At 43.6% G+C, this 23,764-nt stretch overlaps 1 long non-coding RNA gene across 3 annotated transcripts in view; it reads right to left on the minus strand.

The window, feature by feature from the left end:
• LOC110352617 (uncharacterized) overlaps positions 1–20,537 on the minus strand; it is a 43,366-nt gene extending 22,829 nt beyond the window's left edge. For 2 of the 3 annotated variants that reach the window (XR_011803340.1, XR_011803339.1), the window contains exons 1-3: positions 20,088–20,537; positions 19,854–19,970; positions 16,180–18,835 (exon numbers count right to left, since the gene is read on the minus strand). This is a non-coding gene — a long non-coding RNA (uncharacterized lncRNA). Of the gene's footprint in view, positions 1–14,443; positions 14,652–16,179; positions 18,836–19,853; positions 19,971–20,087 lie in introns of all 3 variants that reach the window. The other variant, XR_005269383.2, reaches the window with a different exon arrangement.
• Between the last annotated feature and the right edge of the window lie 3,227 nt (positions 20,538–23,764).

The raw sequence follows: 23,764 nt of genomic DNA on the forward strand, positions 1-23,764 counted from the left end.
GACCTCAGTACCAGGGAAGCTCATGGAGCAGATCCTCTTGGGAGTCATGACGCAGCACTTGCAGGGCAAGCAGGCGATCAGGCCCAGTCAGCATGGGTTTATGAAAGGCAGGTCCTGCTTGATGAACCTGATCTCCTTCTATGACAAAGTGACGCGCTGGGTGGACGAGGGAAAGGCTGTGGATGTGGTCTACCTTGACTTCAGCAAGGCTTTTGACACCGTTTCCCACAGCATTCTCCTCAAGATACTGGCTGCTTGTGGCTTGGACTGGCGTACGCTTCTTTGGGTTAGAAATGCCGGGCCCAAAGAGTTGTGGTGAATGGAGTTAAATCCAGCTGGAGGCCGGTCACTAGTGGCATTCCCCAGGGATCGGTACTGGGACCGGTCCTCTTTAATATCTTTATCGATGATCTGGATGATCTGGAATCGAGTGCACCCACAGTAAGTTTGCAGACACCAAGTTAGGTGCATGTGTCGATCTGCTCAAGGGTAGGAAGGCTCTGCAGGAGGATCTGGATAGGCTGCACTGATGGGCTGAGGTCAACTGTATGAAGTTCAACAAGGCCAAGTGCCGGGTCCTGCACCTGGGGTGCAATAACCCCAAGCAGAGCTACAGGCTGGGAGATAAGTGGTTGGAAAGCTGCCAGGCAGAGAAGGACCTGGGAGTATTGGTTGATAGTCAGCTGAATATGAGCCAGCAGTGTGCTCAGGTGGCCAAGAAGGCCAACGGCATCCTGGCTTGTATCAGAAACAGTGTGACCAGCAGGGCTAGGGAAGAGATCGTCCCCCTGTACTCGGCTCTGGTGAGGCCACACCTCGAGGATTTTTTTCAGTTTTGGGCCCCTCACTACAAGAAGGACATCGAGGTGCTCGAGCAAGTCCAGAGAAGGGCAACGAAGATGGTGAGGGGTCTGGAGAACAAATGTTATGAGGAACGGCTGAGGGAGCTGGGCTTGTTCAGCCTGGAGAAGAGAAGGCTCAGGAGCAACATTATTGCTCTCTACAGGTACATTAAAGGAGGCTGTAGCGAGGTAGCAGTTGGTCTATTCTCCCACATGCCTGGTGACAGGATGAGAGGGAATGGGCTAAAGTTGCACCAGGGGAGGTTTAGGTTGGATATTAGGATTTACTGAAAGGGTTGTTAGGCGCTGGAATAGGCTGCCCAGGGAAGTGGTTGAGTCACCATCCCTGGAGGTCTTTAAAAGATGTTTAGATGTACAGCTCAGTGATATGGTTTAGCAGAGGACTGGTTAATGTTAGGTCAGAGGTTGGACTAGGTGATCTTGGAGGTCTCTTCCAACCTAGACAATCCTGTTATTCTGTAAAATTCTCCCATTTTTTAATTAATTTCTCATCTAAATCAAAATGAAAATATACCAGATATTGGGTATGCCTTAATAGGCCTCTGCTGCAAGTTGCACAAAACAGCTCGACCATGGAACAAAACAGGAAGGGAATTCTAAGTCATGCTGTGCCCTTGCTGCAGCCCCCAGGTGTCCAGGAGCCCCCCAGCCCTGTTGGTGACAACTCCCTGACCAGGGGAGCCAACCCCTCTGCAACACTAAAATGCAACCTATTGCACCTCGGCTGCTGCCAGATGAGAGGAAGCTTATTGAAGAAAGATTTTGTTAAAAGCAATAGCGAAGTAAAAATTATAGACATTCTTCATCCCTGTGCAATGGGAACACCACCATAGTTAAGGCTGAATTACAATTTGCATTCAAAAGTAGGGTGAAATTACTCTACTGCACATTTCAGTGAATGAAATTAATCTCATGAATTAGCATATGTTGCTGTGAGACAATTTCCAGTTTCAGAGGAAGCAGAATCTTGTGTGTACAGCTTTAAAAATAAAATCTCTCCTCTCCTCTCCAGATCCCCTCAAATGTCCCTCCCTTAAAACTTTGCCTTCCTTCCCAACACACCACCAGGGAGTCCTGCCCAGGGGGAAGCCCAGACCCCAGCTGCAACATGGGAATACTGTGAAGCTTCTAAACTTTTCTCTCTTTTTTTTTTTTTCTTTTTTTTTTTTTTCTGAACAGTCTTCACAGGATGATTATGGGACACTTGCTCGGGTTTCAATTTCACTGTTAATTACACACATTAGAGCTGTGTCTATTTAGCACCCTCCCAGGAAACATCACTGTCATTGATTTAAAGATGCTTCCAGCACAGGCAGGATTTTTCTCCCTTTGCATTGAGATTAGACCCTGTTGCTGGCCGGACTCTCTGAAGGGAAAACTCACCCATGTGCTGTCAGAGCCCCCAGAGTATTTTCCATAACTTCACTAAATGACAAATCACCTGCAGTAACTACGACATTTTCAGTCACCTAAAAAAAGGGTGCTGGCATGGTCCGTCAGGGCTGCAAAACTGAACTTGGTCTCACATAGACAAGCTTTCTCACAGGGCACCTGTACTTCCTGATCCTCCTTCAAATACAAATAAAATACCTTATTGTTACCACTAAAAATTCAGCACCTAGACTGTTTAAGCCACCAAACCTATTGCAAACAAAGTGCTAACACATTTTAAAGCAATGAGTCAAGCACAGTATCTAACAATGAGGTCATTACGCCGTTCCTGGCAAATGCTGTAGAAGGATGAAATTACACCTGTGACAAGGGACATCATTTGATCTGAATATCAGCTCTATTAAACAGAATACAGTGACTGCATCGGCTCCACCCCACCACCTGACAGCATGCTGAGGAAACTGTTTTGTACGGTCAGCAGGTAAAACCAGAGCAGGATAATTCTCCTTGCACTGCCTTCCCAGGAAGCTGCAGAAGTAACAGGCATTTACAGGGAAATTTAACTGAAACCGTGGTGATTTGTTCTGTGAGAATCTTCCTTTCCTCATGGTAGCTGCTTGGGGTCTCTTTTCAGTTTCACATTAAGAAAATGATTATTCAGAAAATAGCATAATACAGAACCCACTGTGCAAACAGGAACTTCTGAAGGAGAAAACCTTTATTATCAAAGAACATGCAATTTAGTATACAGTGAACAGATAGGAAAATGTGACAGCAAGAGAATTAAGAATAGTTCTCACAGGATGAAGCCAGCTGTAGCACCAACATGAGCTGACTGTGCAACCACCAGAGAACCTCACGATGCTTCCAGCAGGCCGTGCACATCCTCTGCTGTCTGCAGAGGAAGCAGTGCAGCAGTTTTTGGCAGGATAAGCTGGGCAGATCTGAAGTTAACCCTGATTTCTTTACCCTTTGCTAAAGTTTCTCTAAGGCTATGCAAAGCCACACTGCTAAGGGGTAGTTCAGAGGGCTGTCTGTTACATAGCACTCCCTAAATTGAGCTTCACCATCTCAAGAGAAGCTGGGATCTCTTTCTAGAGCTCTCTCTGCCTCACCTCGTTGCCATCCCTCGTCCCCTCCCAGCTCTTACTGCACCCCCAGCCTGCCCGTTGGCAGGACAGAGCAAAAGGCTGAGATGTCCTTGGCTTAGTATAAGCACTGCTCTGCAACAATTAAAACATCGGGGTGTTATCAGCACTCTTCTCATCCTAAGCCAAAACACAGCATTCCACCAGCTACTAGGAAGAAAATTAATTCTGTTCTAACTGAAACCAGGACACCATCTCCAGGGCATCTCTAGACCTTTCAAAACCCCATGCCAGCCTCAGCCTCAGCTGGTGGCCCCACTCTACATTCCATAGGTTGATCTCAGGCCATTCTGTAGCCAGACCACAGACAACTTTGGCAAGAGAACACTTTTACAGGCAGCACCATCAGCCATCACTGGCCTCACGATGCAGTAGATCCCTCAGACCCTAGCCACCCCAGAGCAGTGCATGGGGACCAGCAAATCCATGGCAGTAGAGTTCAGTGGGGTGAGCCTCATTGCCCTTCCAGAGGAGCAGGCAAAGAGCAGGAAGGTTAATTAGTTCATGCTTTTAATTAATGTGCCCTTCCTAAGAGATGCAATCCCAAAGTCTTGCTTATTGACAGGGTAAATTTATTACATGTTGAATGGGCAGCATATGCTCTCCCAACCTGCACTCCCAACCTGCTGTGCCCATGTGCACACAGCGCTCTGGTGAGCTGTGGCTCACTGGCAGGAAGAATCTTGGTGGCCAAGTGTGGCCTCCCGTCCCCTCTTCAGACTGACCATCAGCCTCATCAGTCTCAGACGGGCTCCTCTACTCAGAGCACAATGGGCTCTGCATGTCTGTGTGTGTGTGGATTGCTGGGGTTGTTGGAAGCGCCCATGTTCGAGCCCGTCACCTTTTCTTTCTTGCTGCAGTCTCTTTGGCAAAGGAGGGAAGGAGTTGTCCATTGCCACAGGAGAGCTCCAACCTCAGGAAGTCCTGCCGTGGGGCAGGAGCTGACTCACTTGCCCCTCTGTGCTGCCCACACTGGTACTGCTCATGCCGCCGTCCACCTTCCCAAAGCACGGGCTCTGCCTTAACGTAAAGCATGAGAGGTGGCTCACTGAACATAAAGAGATGCCTGTGGCTTTGGAATCAATCCCTTGGTCCATGTCTGCAGGACCAGGTTTCTGGTTTACAGTCAGCACAGTGAGGAGGCAGGTGCTCAAATCCTCTGAGGCTTGTACCACAAAATAGCAGAGTTTAGCCCCAGAAATTAGTGGCTGTCCACCATGAAGTGTCTGCCATGCTTCCTGGAGACTGAGGTATTTATTGCAGTTGCTTACAGGCAAGCCAGTGAGGCACAAGATCTGTGTTTTAGCACAGGGCAGCTGCTCCTTAACATCACCAACAGAGGTCAGAAATTCAGTGTCAGGTAGAGCGAGATTTCTGTTTCTTCCTTGCTGTGTGAGGGGGAGGAGGGGAGAAAGAAAAGGTGAGGGAATCAGACCTGAATGTTTCCAGCAATAATTAATAGCACATCTCAGCACACACAGAGGGGTCTGTGGCATCCATGCAGAGGAGCTTGTTTGAGACGGAAAGCTGGCCTCGGAGGCTGTTGAATCGGCTGGGAATATTGATGTGATTAACAACGATTTGATTTGGAAATCAATGCAAGGAAAATTGTTTGCTTGCTTTGTCCAATTTAGTCCATGAAACACTGGCTTCAATACAGGGAGAAATTCAGCCGAAGCAGGAAGGGGCTTTTGAGGAGGGGTGGAATGAGGAGTGTTTGCTATTTTGTCAGACATCCGTCTAGATTCTATATGGTGAAAACTTGAGCATTCAATCAAATGTTTTATATGTGTCTGTAATAACCAAACAAAGAAACAGCTGACAGCTCATGATCATTTAAAGATGGAGCGATTTCTATTTAGCAATCTTGTGACTGCATTTTCTGTATCTACGTGCAAGGCTTCCTAATCATTATGTGGTTTTTGTTGCAATTTGGCTGCAAATGAAACCCTGTGAATTTACAGGAAACCCAACAAAAACAGTTAAGTCTTTAAGAGAAATATTAAGAAGCCATTCTCCTGGGTCGCAGAGCAAGGGGGCTGCATATGCACAGCCATTAAGGGTTGCTGGGTATAAATTGTTGAGCTTATATCCTAACCTAATCTATATTTGGAGATCTCTTGTGATAATTCATCATAGATAATTTGTATTAGAAAGAAGTATTTTTTAAACTTTAGTCCCAGTAAATTGTCTCTTCTGCTTTAGCTCCAAGGAGCTTCTGTCAATAGCTTCTGGGAGCAGTGCAAGGATCCCCAGGTGAAGTTTTTGTGATGTGGGCTGGGAAGCAAATTGGTAGTTGATAAATGCTCTGTCCTAACATGAATATGATTTTTCAAATATGTGAAAAGCTCACTGATGAAATCCTAGACCCCATCTTAGGGTCTGATTCTGCCACATTAATTTTACTGAGCAGCTACTTTTTCCACAGAAACTGCTATAAAAATCAACACAAGGAGAAACAGCAAATGGCACATCAGAACTGAAAGCTCGTCATCTTAGTATTGCCCTTGGGAAATTTATCCTCCTAAAAGCAGCAGCTTTGTCAGTTATGATGTAATTATGTCATCACTGACTGTGGGAAATTGAGGTTTTGCCCTCCCCGACACCATCCAACAGGTTACGCATATTACCCTGAAATGGCTGGTCTCTCTACTTAGTTACTTTGGAGCTGCGATACACTCCCTGGCTTGAATCAAGATTAGATGTTCAACGTTTGCTGAATTCTGAGCAAAAAAAAATATGAAGTAGGATAGCAGACAGCCCTGCCTTTCACTCTGGTCCTTCTCACAGCCATGGATTGGCCCAAGCTGGAGCTGACTGCAGAAGATGGCAGGAGATGGGTTGTACCAGGCAGCTGTGCCTATGGCAGACAGAGCTGGCTGCCAATTCCCTCCTTCCCTCACAGATTCCAAGGCAGCATGTCTTTTCAGTACCACTGGAGGTGGTGGAGGCTGTTTGCTCCACTGCTGAAGGCTGTGTGAGCCAACTGTAACTTGTGGGGCAAAAAGCTGAGAACTGGTTATTCAACGATACAGAAAGGAGCAGAACTGCCTCTATGGCTTCATGGAGTTGCCTATACCTTGGATACCTGCTGCTGAGTCTGCTCACTTCACTGGTTAAAACCAGGGATACTAATCCCCTTGCTATTTTTAGGGCCAACTTCTCCATAGTAGCTGTTCTTAAAAGACTCAAAATTGACCTCAGAAATTGCCCACCTGTTTGGTCCAGTAATTGATCTATCACGATGAAAGTATTTCCTTTTGAAACAGGCTCCATCCACAACATCACCAGCATGACTTCAGCATGTCTGTGCCATCCTGTGATCCTTTGACAGAAGAGTCCCACCAGCCAGAGGCACCTGGGCACCTCTGGGTAGCCGGATCCCTGCAGTTGTGCTTTCTGTGACTAGTACACAGGCTTCCCCTTCAAACAGCTCCAGAAAGTTGCAACTGCTATGGGTCAAAGCAGATGCCAGAACATCATCCTATAAAAGATGCTCTGCTGCTTAGCACAGATTAACACATTTTACATACAAAAGCACTGAAAGGAAACAATGTGCTACTCTATGTTTGGACACTGGACAATACCAATATAAAGGAAGGATAACAAAAGGAAGAATAACAATTATCCAGTGGAAAATACCATCAGCAGCAAGGCTGAGCCTGTTAGCTAACTGTAGCAGTTAGCATGTTAAAATGATTACAGCAGTTTGGGCTGTGATCACCTTGGACCTCACAGCTTTTTCATTACACTTTTTTCTGCACTAAATTCTTCACATTGTAGACAATTTGAGTAGTGATTCATTGCAGTCTCCTCCATGAGTCATTACTGAAGCAACTCTTAAATAAATGTTTAGCATTTTAAACAAATGGCTCTACCTTTTGAGATGGGATGCAAGCTGCAGCTGGTCACTAGATACTCAGACCAGTTCTCAAAGGTGAGATCCATCTACATCCACTGATGTATCTGTATTTAGGCAACTCAGTGCTATCCTTCATCCTCTTTCAGTGGAGCTATTCAGTGAGGCTCTTTATCTCCCTGCCTTATATTTGCAATACTTAGATGTCCTAGTTCACATAAAAAGAAGACCTCACTGAGTTGGACAGTGGCCATAGCTTTTCAGACATACAAAATAACCCCACCATTAACATTATTAACTAACTGGAGTAGTTTTGCAGCACAGGCAGAAAATGAAACTGTTTTGTGCATGGCAAATGAGCATTTTGGGGTGCTTCTATGCATTGTGGAAAGGTGGCTCTACCTACAGGAGCGTGGTAGTTGGGTGAGTTGTTTCTATTTCTGTAGTGTGCTCTCCCAGCCAAGCGCGTGCAGAGCTGCCATCGTCCCCTTTATTTCACAAGTATGTCTGGCCAGTGGCAGGCACACAACATGCTCTCAAGGCACTTCATCCCCACATGGTGTCAGAGTCCTTCAGCCCCTGCGTCTGCCTGAGGCTACCAAAGACTTCCTTTTGCCAGAATCAGTTCAGCCCCCATTCCAGCTCTGCACTCGTGAAGATGCTCTGCACCAAGCCTGGGATCAATCAGCTCTGCAGCCTAGTACTGAGCTGTGCAGCTATCCAGGCTTCTAGACAGGCCCAGCTGCAATTAATTCCACCACTATTCAAAACTAATACCACCACTGCCTGTAGAGCAACAGCTGAGCCATATCCAAACTTAGTGTGTGTGTGAGATAAACACTACACAGGCTCTTGGCTTGACTATTAAGGTGTTTGCCCTGTTGTTCTTAACAGCTTCAGCACTGCTGACAAAAAGCAAGCAATGCATTTTAATAAATCTGGAGAGCTGTGTTTGCCCTTCCAAGTAGTTCTGCAGTCAGCTTAACGAAAGTAAGCCACGCACTGCTGCAAACCAGGCTTCTTAAGGATGGGGGAAGGAGACAGCACAAATGTTTGAGGTTCAGATGAGCAACCCTCGATGTAGACAGCCCCTGAAGCAGAGGCAACTGCAGAGCTGTTTTGATTAAACAAGCCTGAGAGCACTGAATTTCTTTTCCTGCAGAGTCCAGGGGAGGAAAGGGACAAATTCCCAGTGCAGAGCAATGGAAGTAATGGTTCAGAGAACACCCCTTTAGTGACTTTGCCCTCTTGTCCCAATGCCACGGGTGAATTCTCTGCAAAATCTCAGATCCCTGAAGCAAACGCTCTCCCCCTTTAAGAATTCCATCTGTAGAATTAACTGGCAAATGTTCACTGTCTGTGGTTTTCCCAAATCCCATCCGCGCCCCTTCCCTCCGCGCCCCGCCAGACCCGTCCAGACGCGGCGCACCCCTCAGGCCTGCGCGGACCTGGCTGGGCCCGGCCCGGCCGCCGCAGCTTTTGCCGTGACGTTCCTGCCCTCTAGTGCGCAAAACGAGCTTCTCAGCTTTTCTGGCTGCTCTGAGCCAAGGCAGCAAAAAACCTCAAACGTGAAATGGATTTAAGACTTTTCGAGTTACGGCCGTACCCCGCTCCAGCCCCTTCTGAAGCAGCGGGGCCTGCTGGCAGGGGCCGGAGCTGCGGCGGCTCCTCAGGCCTTTGGTTCTGCTCAAATAAACGTGCACGTTTTTAGGTTCTCGGCTGGTTTGGGGAGCTTGTGGCACATAACTAGGCTTTATCTGAAGATTTGTAGGACTTCAAAAGGGGGTTATATGAGGCTGTTTATATTTAACCAGAAGTTCAGATAGCTGTTTTTTTTTTTTTTTTTTTTTCTTTTTTTCCCCAGAGGATGTGAGTTGTAAGGTTAAAGGGAAAAAGACAAATCCCTGAAGGAAAACAAAAGGAAAACAAAACAAAACAGTAGAAATTCAGGGCCAGAGCTTCCCATGTGGCTAGCCAGGAAGGAGCAATAAAGCGTTACAGGCTAAGAAAATTACAGAGAGGAATTTCAAAGTTACCAAAGCCCCAGAAGTTAACATATACAAGGTACAAACCCTATTGATGCAAATTTCCCAGGATCATTCCCTGTTGTTATTGCGTTCACTTTGTCCAGCTGCTAAAAGAAGCCAATTTGACTTTACAACCAACCAACAAAACAGCAAAAGATAGGAAGGTATGCCATAGCTCTAACTTAGCTGCCTTACTGCTTCTTTGTGAATCAAAATATTTTCTCTTAAGCCAGAAATATTTGGCTTGTTGTATAACTGCTTAGCTTCAGTACAATGTCCCAAAGTAGAGGGTGTTAGTGCTATTTTAATCCCCAGCTTGGCATTAATCCTGCCACACCCACAGCATACGGATGACAGGGCAATGAGATCCTGTATGCCTACATGCTGCACATGGCAATTTCCAGAAAATGCAGAAGAGCTTTAATCCTCAGGGCTGGCCAAGTTATTCTTAGCACAAGATCCAGTGGAAGAGAGGATGGATGTGACTAGATGACATCCCTGCAGCCCCGAGGCTCCAGCCTCTTCTGTGTTGTGCTGGTCTGTATCAGTGCTCAGCAGGGCTGAGCGCATGCAGCTCATCCCTTCGAGTTCACCTCCACAGATGCAGGGCTGTGCAACTCCTGTGAGATGTAGGTGTACTGAAACATGGAAATGGTACATCAGAGAACTGTTGAAGCCTAGATCCATCCCCAAACCCAAGGCCTGCATCTCCTTTATGTCTATTAATGCCTTGGAGCACATTGCATGGTCTGGAGTAGATGATTCCTTTCGAATGCACTTTTTTTTTTTTTTCCTGATCCTTCTGATTTCTTATAGAACCAGAAGTTTCTCCTCAAAATACAGATATAATTTCAGACCCTTTGGCCGCTTTTCCAGCCTCCATTAGTGCTTCACAATCCCAAGCAAAGCATGGTTGCTTTAGTACAGTCAATGGACTGCAAAATTTCATCATTTAATCTACTCTCTTTCAGTCATGCAATTCCCCATCTAGAGCCCTACCTATCTAATAGGCATATATTCATCAGTGTCCTGGTCCCATCTCTTCTGGTAACAGCAATAGATGTGGCATGTGGATCAGACACTGGATGCTCATTGTGCAGGGAGGAGCATGGAGACAATGCCAGTCACCTGAAATGCAGAGTGGGAGAGCTGCAGGATGTTGAACATTTCCCATCTCTTGGATGTTTTCTCTTAGATGTATTGTGAGATGTCATCGATTCAACTCTTCTTATACAGATTAGTATAAAAAAAAAAATCCTGTTTAAATACCTTGAGAACACCTCCTCAGCTGGCTCATCATTACCTATTGTGAGACATTTCCAAAAAAAAGCACATTTCACTGTGTGGGTAAGGAATATGTCCAGTGGTATGAACAAAAGGTGCCAAAACACAAGTCTGCATAATAGACCAAACTGAGGAGTGTGCCTGTCCACCTGTGTTGTTTTCCAGCAGCAAACCACCAGCTTCAAACCTGCCCAGGTGACAAAAATAAATAAAATAAAATAAAATAAAATAAAATAAAATAAAATAAAATAAAATAAAATAAAATAAAATAAAATAAAATAAAATAAAATAAAATAAAATAAAATAAAATAAAATAAAATAAAATAAAATAAAATAAAATAAAATAAAATAAATAAAATAAAATGCAGGGGTGACAGGGCAGACATGTTCCCACAGCAGCTGGAGGCCATGAGCCCTATTGCTGAAAGCAAAGTTCCCCGCCACAGTGCTGGGAGCTTCCTAGCAAAAAGCCCTTGCTCTTTCAGCTGTAATTACGCAAATCCCTTTGACAAGTTTGTGTCAAAACCATTGGTCAAGAACCAGTATTAATGAGACCTAATCCACACTTCGGAGGCACCAGAACATAACACCACAGCTCAGGGGGTTTAAGGCAGCAGAGTGCACGTCTCAGCAAGGCTTATTTTTATCCACATGATTTTGAAGGTGCGTATGTGCAGAGAAAAAGAAGAGGGAAGAAAAAAGAAAATTAGCAGCTTTATGAATTTAACCCTTCCAAGGTACAGCTAACACACCAAGCTGCCTGTGAGGCTAAAACCTATTGTGGCTGTGCATAGCCAAAATGTGAGTACCCCCAAAAGTTTGTGTCTTTGAGAAGAAATGTTGAAATATCACTGAGGTGCTAAACAAGACAACTGTAAGTTCACCTATTTGCTTCTCCCAGAGCAGGCTGACACCTGGAAACTGCATGGGCAAAGGGTAAAATAAGCTACCTGGGTTATTTACTGTGGGAAGGCAAAGATTGGCAATACTCCAGCCCAGCCAGCCCAATCCATAAAAGAACAGTTTCCATGTTCTTCCACTGTACCATTACAAACACAGCCATCTGCTAGCAACAGTGGGAGGCCAGGAGGAGCAAGCAGCTGGCTGCTAAGTGCCCCAGGTTGTGGGCTCTCAGGAGTTAAAGCAACCAGAGGGAACTTAAACAAAAATGAGACCAAAATAAAAAATAATAATAATAATAAAAAAGCAGGAGCTCTCACAACAAAAATGCAGTTCCAAAATTAATGAGATTTTGATAACCTCCTTAAAAATGGAATATTTCCATTTTAAAATGTACAAAGACTAAAATCTTCATAAATATCCTATTAAGAAACTTCTGCTGCTGTTTTAGAGTTTCAATTGAAATACAGTGCATGAAGGTTGCCATAGCTACAAGCAAATTTTTAAATAACTGTTTTTCATCAGAACAGCTGCAGCATCATGCAGAACGGAGGGTGAAGTGGGGAAGCTGAAAGGAGTCTGACCAACTTCAAGCTCCTAATCAGGCAACTCTGAGATCTTCACAAACACAGCCTAGAAACTTTTAATATGCTTTCTGCTTTTTTAAGAAAATATTGCCCTTCATTATTTGGCAGCACCCCAGCAAATGCTGTCAGCGCTGCATGAAATCTCAGTCAAGAGAAGAGCTTTGTTTTCACGCTGGAAAAGATAAAAATTTCCACTGCAAAAGCCCAGACACTGAAGGCTGGAGATCTGCTCTGGAGGGCTTTCTGCATGAACCGATGGATTGGCAGCAACATGCCCCAAAAAGCCACAACAGCTGCAGATCTCTGTATCCAGGAACAACCTATCCTAGTCTGAGTTTGTAAAAGAGAACAAAGAAAGGAGGGAATGTGGAAAAACAAGCAAGGTGTCAAATGCTAGCAGGATGCTTTTGAAGTGGGGCTGTGGTTTAGGTGGTCCTGCCTCCTGTGGTGCTCATGATTCGTGGGCATCAGGAGGCATTTCCCTCTCTCGCAAGGTCTCTCACCAGCAGGAATAGGCAGAGCAAATTTCTGAGCAGCAGTACAAGCTAAAACTGGACATCCGTGTGCATCTATTCAGAGGTGGGCCAGGCTATGGAAAGCATCAATGGTCTTTACATTCAAGCCTTTCATCAGTGATATTAACTATGGCAAAATTCCTAGAAAACTTCAGATAGATTCATGTTGTATCCTCAGCCAAGTATGTCCCTGTGTCTCAGTCTATAAAATGAGAATAAATAAAGAATAAAATTTCTCACAGGAGTACAAGGAGACGCAAGCACAATAGTAATTGAATTTATATCTATAGAGAGTGCAAATGCATGGCTGTTTTTTTCCCTAAACAAATTAATGACCATTATTTCATACATTCTTATGAATCTGCATGAATCATCCTGGTAAAGACTATTCTTCTACAAATTGATTCATTTGCCTGTGATCTTCTCCTAAGAGACACCTGCACAGCACTCTTCAGGCTCTGCCCGCTCCTTCAGCAGCACCATGCAACTAAGGGCTCTGCTGCCATGCCCATTCCTGTACGGCCACAGAGGTGTATGGGTAAGCAGCAGATACTAACGCATCCAGACAAATCTAATGGGCAACTTCTGTTTATTTTAAATCTGATTTTAAAGTTTCCTTGTATCTTGAAATGAAACAGCCACCTTTCCCAATGGTTTTACATGTGCTTGGTCCAAAACGTACAGTATTTTCAACAGGTGGTAAACAACAAAGCTGGGGAGGGAGAAGGGAGGTAAAATAAAGACAGAGGAAAATAAATGTGAGAAAAGTTGGAAAAAGCCTGAAAATAAAATATGAAAAATTGAAGTCAGGTTCTTCTTTTCAGGTTCTTTTAACAACTTACATTATTTGACCATTTCCAAATACTACCCTTAAATGCCGAGGCAGTGTAAGACCTACCTTTAGCACAGAAAAGGAAAAAAGGTGGAACCTGTCCCTCACGTTGGAAGTTGGACGGTTAGTGGCAGCCAGCAGCATCTCAGTGCCACAGCACGTTTCAGCTGCCTGTGCCCAGCTCCTCCCCAGCTCAGCAGTGAGCGTACAGAAAGTGGAAAGTAAGGGTGAACACCAAAGAGACAATCCACCAAATATCTTTCCAAGTAACTCTCACCTAATGTAAACTGAAAGAACACCTCCTTGCCAGTGCAAAAATAGGCTGGTGGAGCATCATGAGGGATGCCAGCGAGCAGAGCTTTCTGGACTTGAGTACATGCACCCTGTCAAAGGGAGAGACCTTCCAGTCAGCTTTTCTGAGGTAGAGCTGTTTTGTTTTGTTTTGTTTGTTAAGAAACAGAGGATTAAAAAAAAAAAAAAACCTGCTATATGGTTGGACTGCCAGAATAGCAGATTGTGAATCACTGAAAACTGGTGACCTTAGCCAGCATATTACAACTCCACGGCTTTTAAGTACTGCTGTTTCTTTACCAAGGCAGAAGAGAAGCTTGTCAAAGCTGTAGTTTCCATATATACACATGCACACATTAAAGTGCTATTTCTCTCGGCTGTGCAGACATCAGGATTACTGAACCTGACATAAACTCATCATTTTCCTGGAAGCAAAAGAGGATGCTAGCCAAAAAAAAGATGAACTGCAGTTGGCAACAGCTACCTCATCTTGGGGTACCAAAGGGTAGCAAGCAAAGCCAGCTCTAGAGGAGTGTGCAATGTGCAGTCACTCATTTGAAAAGGCCTAAGATCATTTGCTGAGCATAAACACCTGCCTGCAGCCTGCACTCACTCCTCTCTCATCAGCATTCACCAGACAAGGCATGCACAGCATCAAGAAGAAAGGCAGAGGCTTAAGGTGATGGGGTGGGAGGCAGCAAAAGGGAGAGGTGGCTGATGCCACAGGACACTTTTCTCACCTTACCTGCAATGCAAAACATGTGAGCACCTCCAGCCCTGAGTTACTGCAGCAGCAGCAGCTCCTAGCTATCTGGCTGCCTCTCTCTCCATGTTGCTCCACCTTTTGTTTCCATTCTGCTGTTGAAGCAGCACACGAGCCCATCCAGCGTTTTTGTAATTTTTTTTCCCCACCAGATTCAAGCTACCCTGAAGCGGGAGTCCTGAGGAATAAGCTACAAAAATAAATAAATAAAATTAAAATCCCACAAGATATTTGAGGGAAATCTCAGGAGAGATGCCCCAGAGGAGGCAGGGATCACCAAGTGGGGACAGAGCTTTGGCTGAGGGAGAGGGAGGCATAATGTGACCTTGCATGCTCGGAATAGCAGACCAAGGGTGGAGGTGTTTGTCTTAATTTGTTTGTTGGGAATAGAAAGCAGAAAGCCACAACTGAAATGCAACAGGCATGCAGCAGAATTTAGGGTTCCTCACTTTAAGGGTCTGGACTCTCCGTTTATTCATCTGCAAAATGCAGGTGGTCAGGCTGCTCTGATACAGCTGCAGCAGGAGAACTCAGCCCATTGCTTTATTCAGAACAAAATACACAGACTAAGATCTGTGAGTATGCACCAGAAGGTGGCATAGATCAGCTTGAAAAAGATACAGAGAGGGCTAATGCCTTTAGTAAAAGCTTTACTTGCCCCCAAATCAAGTTTCAAATCTACAGCTGTAGTAACAAATACAACTGAATTTACCTGAATGATTCTGCAAAGAGAAAAAAAATAAAATGAAAAATCAAAATTTCACTCTGAAATTAAATATTTAGAGGCCTAGATTGAAGAGATCAGTTTCTTAAGTCAGGGAGCGGAAGCTAAGAGAATCCTTCAGCAGAGATGCCACTGTGAGAGCCGTGAACCTGGTGCTGCTGGTGTTCATGCTCAGAAGTGGCAAATTCAGCAAGGATTCCCCTCAGTCAGCTCACACACCCGAGGGCATATCGGGAACTGAATCAGAGTCGCCTTCAGCACTGTGACACAGCTGCAGCACTGTGGGGAGCTGGGCAGCCTGGGGCTGCCTGCAGTCCATTGGGTTACAGCAGAGCAGGATCAGTGCATGCATTGCAAGACAGCACAGGTAGACAGGCATAAGGCACATTGACTTGGATCTGCATGTTAAAAATACTTTTAATTCTGCTGGAAAGATGCAGTGCTGTCAGCACAGCTTGGGACTTGAAAGCTTAATTGTCTGGTTTAACAAAAAGAAGCAGAAATATCCAGAAAGAAAATGCCTTGTCATGTAGGGCAAGCAAGATGCAAAAGTAACTGCAGTAGCCTGCAGCAAGGGAAGAGCACACTGAGTGGTCACACCAAGGCTGAACAGCAGGCGTGCTTCTGCTTTCAAAACAGCCCTGTCCATGACTGCTGCAGTCTGTCCTCCCTTGGGCAGCAGCTGTGGAGCACACAAAACACCTGAGAGCTTTGAGAAGAAACAGGCTTGAGAGTCACTAACTCTGGGAACAGCTCTTCCCTTGCCCAGTTGCCACATGAACAGGTATGATCAGAACACCTTCTAGCTCAGAACACAAATACGAATTTTTCATTCCACATGGGCCGCACAACTCTTTCCTACATACAAGCCCAATATTCACGGAGAGCTGGAGTTCAAAAGCTGGACAGAAGTTTCAAGACTTTCAGCTAGTCACAGGCAGCACTATTGTTAGTTCACAACTGTAAACTTTTGAGCAAAAACAGCATTACTTACTCTGTGTTTTGAGGACTGCCCTTGGAGAGAGAGAACTGCAAAACTCCCGTACCAAAGACCATCTTGATTTCAGCAGGGGCCTTGCGAGGATGCCATCACACATACATCACCTCTGCTGCATCACTGCCTGGAGGCTGGGCTTTGCAGTGGGGAAGCCAATGCAGTTTTGTGCCTGCAGCTGCCTAACATCCACCACACTGCCTGCTTTGAGTTCTGTGCAGCTGCTGCTTTGCTCTCTCATCTTTTGCAGATTCTGCTAACTATGACCTCCAATTTCATTTCCTCTTCCTGACAGGGAAGATGGCAGAAATGAAACTTCAACATTCTCCTTTTCTTTGTGCGTTTCTCCCTCTTCTTGTTTAATAGATATTGTCCCAGCAGGAGCTGGTGGAGCTGGTAAGCTTTTCCAAGAACCATCATCTCATGACTGATGAGCATAGTATATTTCAGGCAGACACAAAGAAACTCTTCAACCCCTAGAATACAAATTTATAACAAAAAGCACATCAGTACAAAGGTACATCTGTATCCACAGGCAACAGTGATTATATCTGATTATTTTTAGCATAAATACATTTTTTGAATAAAAGGTGCATGACAGTTTTAAACTACTTAGCTGAATGCGCTCCTCCTGCACCTGTGGGATTTTAATATCCCTGTGCTTTTTATCCCTGATCCATTTTTTATACCTGATCAATTTTACTGAGTTTGAAAACATAATTTAGGAAGGGGTTATTATTGCAGGAAACAGGTAGAAAGCTCATTGGTAATTATACTTCTTCACATGTTTGGAGACCACAGGTTATTTTTCTGGTGCCTGAAAGGAAAAAAAAAAAATCGAACGTAGATCTCCTGAGAAAGAATCATGATGTTCACCAGCCCATGGTTTGAGTGAATGTACTTTCTAGGGTATACTTGGCACTGTCAAGCCTTCAAGCAGCACATGCATTGCCACCACTGATTACAGTAGAAGCTCCCTAACCCAAGCACTTTGGGAGCATATAACCATCCTCAGGAAAGAAAAACTGTGTTTATGCAAGGGTGCTGATGCAAATGAATATTCTGTTGCCACAGCTGTGACAATTTAATTTTATTTTTAGCTGGAAATGGGTATTTGGCATAGGACAAAACAAAAGAAACAAACTGCACAGCTGCGAGCCTAGGCAGGAGGCCACAGCAGACCAGCAGCTGGCAGACCTGGTGGGTCCAGCATGTTGCTGCACACCAGAGACACCTTTAGCATTACTGCACCACCTCACAATATTTGGGGACCATAATTCGTTCAAGATTATCTCAGTAATTTGTATGCAACCTTGATTAAACTGAGAAGAAATGATCAAATTAAGCAGCGAGCAGCACCACAATCAGCTAAGAAAGGGTTCAGTCATTATACAGCTACTTAACATGAGAGTGCCCGGTGAGAGTGCCCGGCCTTTGCAGTGAAACCTCCTGTCAGAATGATTCACATCAGTTATTCTTTCTCTTTCCTATTTGCTGTTATCACCGTTCGGAAGAGTCAGCGCATGATCAAGTGCTTCTTTGATCTCCAGTGTATGTGAAGACAGAAATATCCAAGCTGAAGAACTGAGCCCCATGGGTCTGACAGAGGATTCAATTACAACCCATGGAATTCAGTTCTCAAAGCTGAGAATACACGACATTCATTTCAAGGCCGTTCTGACACGCAGCAGTATCTCATACTCCTGCTTTCTCTTCCCAGTGCCTGGCTTTCCTCCAGGTGCTGTAAAACAGAAGAGTGAAATCTTCGCTGCAGCCAAAGTTAACTCTATCCAGACAATAGGTCACATGCAGAATAATAGCTTGAAGACATATATATCGAGAAAAGAGCTATTTTATGTTTTCTTTTGGCACCAGAAGCAGCCACATACATAGACAGAAGGTGCCCTAACGCATAGCAGAATTCCTAGTAATAAAAAAATGAAATTTATAGTAAGTAGTACAACAATACAACACCCAGCGCTTTTCTGGGAGCCTTTGTTTGAGAATTTCAAAGGGGTAAGTTACACATTTCCTTTTCCTTTTTTATTAAAGTAAGACAACACAGACAGAGAAGTCCAGAGTCACACAGAAATCTCTGTTAATAAAATAAACCTTCCAGAAGTTCAGAAGAACAAGCTCGGACACGGGTGCAACGCTGCAGAGTCATCGATGTCTGGGTGGCAAAAAGGCAAGCAGGAGGCCTCAGTGCTGTCACGGTGCAATTGTGCTGTGACACAGCCTTGCCTGATGTGACAGCCTTGTCCCAGGGTGACAGCCTCACCCAAAGACAGGAGTTTTGGCCTGCATTTAAGATGCTGCTCAAGTGCACTGAAGATCAAAGCTGACATCCCAGCCTTGAAACACCTCATTATTTCTATACAAATGTAGGAGAAGTCACTGGTGTCAAACTTCATACCCCAAACAGAGTTTTTCAGGAAAAACAGATTGGGTGAGATGTTGGATAATGTACTCATCTCTTCAAAGGCTGTCATTAAGATGCTATGTCTGCACAGCACCACACACAAACTGTTCAGATTACAAAAAAAAAAATCAATTTCAGATTTATTTGGAACATTTTAAACCTATTTCTTTATGTTCCAGTGAGATGAGGTGTCACAAAAAATCTCCTTAGGTTCAGTGAAAAGCAATATTTCATCTGAGATAAAATATTTGGATGTCAAGGTGTTTTCAGGTTAAATCTCTTACAATTGAAAACAAAATGTAAGCAAATTTACTTAACAGAAAACAAAATGTAAGCAAATTTACTTAACAGAATGATTCAAAGAGAAATTCAAAGAAAATGAATTTTGTTTTAGTACTGCTTTTTTAAATTACAAATAAGTATAATTTTTATAAGTGCAAATTTTTGAAATAAGAACATTGGAACAAAATTTTATCAAGTATCCAGGAATTTATAGCTTTTCCTTGAGAAAGTAATTTGATTCAAAGCTGCAAAGTATTTCCAATTTTTAGATTAGAAAAAGCCCAACTTTTTCCAACCAAAAAAAAAAAAAATTTGCCCAGCAGTGACAGGAATTCAAAGCTCCCAGGAAGGCTCACCAGCCAGGCCATGACTGCCATGTAACTGCCTGAGCAGCCAGCTCTGCACAAATGTGAAAAACTTGTTCTTTGACAGCCCATCCTACAGCAATCACTATTGGCTTTCCTAAATCATTTAATTTAATTAGGAGCATCTCTTGAATTTATCTATAAAACCTTCACCTCAAATAAACAACAAACATCTAAGAAAATCGAAGCTAATAATTCTTGCTAACACCCAGTGTCACTTTTTCAGCTAAATTGGTGCCACCCGCAGCCTGACGGGCAGAGCCTCAGCGCAGAGCATGGTGCTTGGCACCACATCCAACAGCTCAGCTTCTGTGGCATCCAACAGCGTGCCCGCGTCTTTACTGCTCTAATTGTTTTCTTAGTCTATTAAGCCAGTCAACCAAATAACAGAAATTAAAAATGTTTTCTTAACCATTTGTCTTTCTGAGAGGGAAACCTCCGAGCAAACATTTTTGCAAAGCAAGTGTCTTGTGGTACCCTCAGACCAGTTCGGCCCCCCCTGTGACTCCATGGGACTTTATTAAAGAAAAAAATTAACAAAAGTAACTTCTTGTTAAGACCCTCAAGTACTATGCTGATTTATCTGCAACTTTGGAATAGGATACCATAGTGATAAATGTTGTTTGTCTGTTTTTTTGTGATTGGCACTGCTTGCTAAGAAGATCAGTTCTGATAAGCAAGATATTTGCCAGCAGCCCTCCTGTGGTAGTAACTCTTCCAATCTAAAACAAGAAAAAAATAACAAAATGACCATAAATAAAAACACAATATGGTAAAACAGAGAAAGGGTCAAAAAGAAGTGCCCTTGGGACAGATTCCAGAGCCTGTGTTCAACGCACGGCATTTCTGTGCAGCGCCCAGGAGAAGTTGGCATGGTGTGGTCAGCACACAGAGCCAGGAGACACCCAACTTTCACACCTGTTTGCATTGCAGTAACCAATCAGACACTAAAGACACGAAAATGGTAAATCATCCTCTTCAAAACACAGTAAATGGACCTGAGGTAGCCCCAAGCAGGCAAATTCAAGTACTGCCTGCAGCTGTGCCCCAGCAGCCCTGGCCCAGGCCGTAAGGGCAGCTGGGCATTGGGTGTTCCCCATGCTCGGGCGAAGCTGAAATCACCTCTCCCACGCCTCAGGTGAATGGCTTGCCTTTCTAGAGAGCCAAGCATGGAGAGCAGATACCCCCAAAGCAGGGCTGGGGATGAGTACTTGTTCTAAGATTACCATCCCAGACTTGGGAACCTCCAATGCCTGCTGCTGTGGTGGGCAGCTCCACTCTGTCCCAAAGCTCTGCAGAAGGACTCGTCCCAAAGGTATCCTCAGGGAGGAGAGCCCAGCCAGGTTCCCTATCAGCACTGCCTGTGTCCTACTGAAATTCCTAAACAGCAGGTATGGACAGGTATATCTTCACAACTCCAGTCATTTTCAAGGTAAGTTGACTTAAAAGGGTTTTTATAATTAAGTAGGAGAAAAGGTCAAATTCTCTTTTAGTCTGCCTGCTGCATTTAATGCTGTCACACTGCGTTAGTTCTCTTTGATCTTAAAAATACATGATGCCAGTGTCAACGCGTTCTGCTTTGACCCATTATCAACTTCATGTGCACCATCCTCTGTCGTTTTAGTGTCAGTCCTGGAGGGTAGCCCACCCTCTGAGAATTCATTTGTTTAAGAATTAAATTCATGCTTTTGCAAACAAGAAGAAAGCTCATAAAAATTACACAGTTCTGCCTTTGCAAGAGCAGCAAGGAGCTGAGTCTCTCACCAGGCCATAAATCTACTTTTTTGAAAAAACATTATTGTTTCCTATTCCAGCAGGGTCACTTAGTACCTTACAACTTGGAGATCTTATTACAGTAGAAATTACCATCCCTAAAGGACAGATACTTAATAGGCAATCATCATATAAAGTTTTACTGCTACACCAAAAGGCAAATCTTTTTAGAGTGATTAAGTAATGTTAAGTGCCTGAAGACTATTCTTCCATAAGTTTCCTTTTGTATTAAATATGTTTTAACAGGAAATGAACATAATGATCCTAAAGCCATCAAGTTAATGGAATGTGTAAATTCTCTGCATTTTCCTTACCATCCTGTATTTTTATTCTCCATGTTGCCATTGCTACCTTTCTTTCTAATACATCTACGTTTGTCTGAACAAACATTGAGGAGTGAGATTTTAATGCTTAACCAATGACCTACCGCAGCTTCTCATGAAATCCAGATACTATTTAGATGAGCTCATCATGGGCGCTAATTAATTAACACTGATGGGGAACTTGAAATAAAATATGAATATGGTCACATTTCATTAGGAACATAATGCATCTTCTTGACCCTTACTTAAATACATTTTTCCCACAGCCAGTGGAAAAACACGCATCTCACAGCCATGCTGACATCTGGCTAGTTGAAGCAAGAGGGCAAAACGCTGGGCAGACCTCACTCAGCCTGCATGACAGCCCAGCTGTGTAGCAGCCTCACACTGGCTGGCACGTTTGTTTGTAGTTCACAGGTCAGCAAGAAACTACTGCTCAGCATGATGAACCTAGACCTCACATTTAAAACCTCGTCTGTTAATATTTAAACCTCTGATCCGACTCTTCCTGGCTTCTCCATTAAAAAAAAAAAAAAAAAAGAAAAAAAGAAAAACAATAAATTATTCAATTTTCCTCTTTCCTGAACTTTCACAGAGAGGAAGAGTTCCCTGACCCCATGCTTCCCGTGGTAATTCTGATTTCTTCCCCACGTGCCTGCTTCATAGGAGGTGCACGACGTGCTGGGCTCCTCTCAGGTTACAGGACAGGCACCACAGCAATCAGGCCTTTTCTACACTGGCCGGGTTTTCTTCCATCATTCACACTGCCCGTGGAGCTGCTCTGTTCACAAAGTAAGGATCAGCAAGGAGGTCCTGGCACAGCTGCTTAGGTACAAGGCAAACACCTCCTATACCTTAATACACCTTCAGTTTTGTTAATCCTTTTCAGTAAAGCTAATATCCATGTTTGCAGGCAAAGAGTGCTCACATGTAGAGAAGCCATAAGTGTTTCCTAGTTTTATAAAAATCACGTTCAATACTGAAAAAATGCAAGAGCAAACCTTTGGTGCAATTGCAAAGAAAAGGCCCACGTAAGCTTTGCTCTTGAGCTAAACCGTTCTAATACCAGGTCACATCACAGAGATACACTAGTGCTAAACACACCCTGCTCCAGGATTACTTCCTGGACTCTCACCACGCTCGTGAAGACTATCAGCAATGTCAGATGAGGAACTCCCTGTAGGTACTCCTTCTCTTGAACCATTCAAGATGGTAAATGTAGGTCCACCATGCCTTCACAGCCCAGAAACTATAGAGACATTTTCATTGTTCCCCCACCAAACAAAAAAAAATTAAAAAAAATCGGAAATTGTTAATTTGTGTTTGAAACAAACAAACAAAAAAATCAGTTTCATGAAGAAATCAGTATTGGCCCACACACATATTTTGGTCTTGGCAAAAGGAACTGCATTTGTTCCCAAAATGCATTCTGAAACTCCCAGTTGTTTTCTGGATGCATTTTTAATTTCAAGCAGTAGTTATATTTCTGCTGCCAATGCCCAAGTCACAAAAAACAAACATTCAATTTCCTCCCTTGTAGAATTATTCCACCCTGCTTATCTGGGGGTTCAGTTCTGTTGTCTCCATTTTAATCACATTTTCCAACAACACAGTGCTTTGTGCATCAGACCATTTTCCTTTATGAAAGATAAAAATGATTGCATATTCCATTTCATTTTTTTGACCTAAAACTGACATTTTTTGCATTTTTTCAGTAATTTAAAGAGAAAGCACATGGCAAAGCACGTAAATCACTATGAAAAACATATATTCACACTTAGACTGCCATGTATGACCACTTAGCTGCTTAAAACAATAATATGGATCATATCATAAAAAAATTATTTCATATTTTTAACTTTCTTGCCATCAGCAATAATTACAAAACCTTCTAAAAGTAGGTATTTTAGTTATCTGTATAGCGTACAGTTACATTTATAGCAAGCCACAGTAGGTCACAGCTCTATATGGAACACAATTTCAGCAAGTTTTTTGTACTGAAAAATGCAGACATCTATGTGGTCCAAAATTCTTTTTACATATTCTCAGATGACAGGAGGAAACACAGCGCAGGGAATGTAAACACTCTAAAACATGCATTTTTTACACTGACACAACTGCAGTAACTGCTGTACTGACTGACACTACCCAGATGTTGCAAGAAACAGCAGGGCCTGCCAGAAAGGCAGTTTTCAGCATGCTAACAAGGGTAATGAGAATTGAGAAGTTAAAAGCCCTTGCAAATCTGTGAAACTCCATCCCTATTCATTTCTTCTAATTTCAGCAGTAAGTTTTTCCTCTAAAGCAGCGGAACATTTCATGTCAGTGACTGACAGTGAGGGTGAAGGAAAAGGCCTACCTCTTTGAATATGGAGTTGTTCCCAAATCCAACAACACTTTCTTCCTCAGTTTGGATATCT

Source organism: Anas platyrhynchos, chromosome 14 (assembly GCF_047663525.1).
Source record: "Anas platyrhynchos isolate ZD024472 breed Pekin duck chromosome 14, IASCAAS_PekinDuck_T2T, whole genome shotgun sequence".
Classification (NCBI taxonomy): Eukaryota; Metazoa; Chordata; class Aves; order Anseriformes; family Anatidae; genus Anas; species Anas platyrhynchos.